This window comes from Microtus ochrogaster, unplaced genomic scaffold, assembly GCF_000317375.1.
Source record: "Microtus ochrogaster isolate Prairie Vole_2 unplaced genomic scaffold, MicOch1.0 UNK17, whole genome shotgun sequence".
NCBI classification, from domain to species: domain Eukaryota; kingdom Metazoa; phylum Chordata; class Mammalia; order Rodentia; family Cricetidae; genus Microtus; species Microtus ochrogaster.
Window position 1 is genome coordinate 5,882,976 of NW_004949115.1, and position 1,347 is coordinate 5,884,322.

The 1,347-nt window shown below is 49.2% G+C and overlaps 1 long non-coding RNA gene across 2 annotated transcripts in view; it reads left to right on the plus strand.

Moving 5' to 3' along the window:
* Window positions 1–1,002, plus strand: part of LOC113458383 — a 2,030-nt gene extending 1,028 nt beyond the window's left edge. The window contains exons 2-3 of one of the 2 annotated variants that reach the window (XR_003378764.1): window positions 9–113; window positions 173–1,002. This is a non-coding gene — a long non-coding RNA (uncharacterized LOC113458383). Of the gene's footprint in view, window positions 1–8 lie in introns of both variants that reach the window. The other variant, XR_003378765.1, reaches the window with a different exon arrangement.
* The last annotated feature ends 345 nt before the right edge of the window (window positions 1,003–1,347 follow it).

The window sequence follows — 1,347 nt, forward strand, 5'->3', positions numbered from 1 at the left end:
CCTCCCAGGTCCCCAAGAAAGTCCCGTTCCAGATCTGCGAGGACTTCGCCTAGCCCCTCCAACAGAGTCCCTCCCAGGTCGGACAAGCAGCTGGAGGCTTTCCCCCGCCACAGGTCACACAGGCAGCTGGAAGCGTCTTCAGACTCCTCTCCGCCTCCTCCCGCCGCCACAGGTCACACAGGCAGCTGGAAGCATCTTCAGACTCCTCTCCGCCTCCTCCCCGCCCTACTCTGCCCCCTCGATCTTCCAAAGCCCCTCTAGGCTCCCGCCATCACTAATCACCAGTCTCCCATTGTTAAAACACCCACACCTAAGGATATCAGGTTCCTAAAAGCCACAGCGGCCCCCTGTCAGATCTGCCAAAAGATAACGGCCCAGAGTTTACTTCCCAGATTTCTCAAAATCTGTCTAAAGCACTTGGAATCCCCTTCCACATACCGTACCACCCTTAGTCTTCAGGTAAGGTAGAACAGACTAACCGCTCTTTAAAGGAAGCTCTCGTTAAGATGTCACAGGAACTCCACCTCAACTGGCTGCCAAGCTTGAAGGAATTCCTCATTGGATTCACCTGTCACATCTTAAACCATTCATCTCCACGGCTCAAGATAATCCTTCATACACGGTAACTCAGACAGGACCTTGTTCTCTTAAGTTCCAAAGGGCACCAGGTTCAGCCCCCTCTACTCCAGTCTAAGGAAAATAGTGGTCCCATCCGTCGCTTAATCCTTCGCTGTGTTAACACACCCTCCCTTCTTTAAATTCATAAATAACCATCCAGCTGTTGTTACAGGTACCATCATCAAATACGGAGTCAAGGGCTCAGGCAGTAAGCAGATTCTCAACAAAGTTCCTTGACATAACAGGTCAGTCGCTGACTGCAGCAGTGACCCCTGAAATGTTAAGAAATAATGGTTAAAATTTATTTTCTTTTAAGACACTTTCTTTAAGCTCCAGGACGCCAGCCCGACCCACCTAAACAAATCAAACACAAGCGGATCATTAACGGAATAAGTATCATTTAATTTTTTATCATTCTTAACCCCAGACCTCCTAAAACTCCCCCACCCCAAGTCTCCCCTTTAATTTTTTTCTCTCTACTAATGCGACTTTTGTCTTCCAGGATCTTAACGACGACCCAGCTACTCAAAAAAAGCCAGACAGATGCGATTTCTTCAATCAGCCACGGCCTCAAAACGCCAGCGGACAGGACATAACCAACAGGACATCACCAGAATAATCAGACACTCCCTGGATCCCTAGACGCCCAAAGCCAGCAGGAAGCAGTCATGAGAGACCGGGCTATGCCCCCATTCCCTACCCTTTAAGACCCCCCCCCCAATTTTTTTT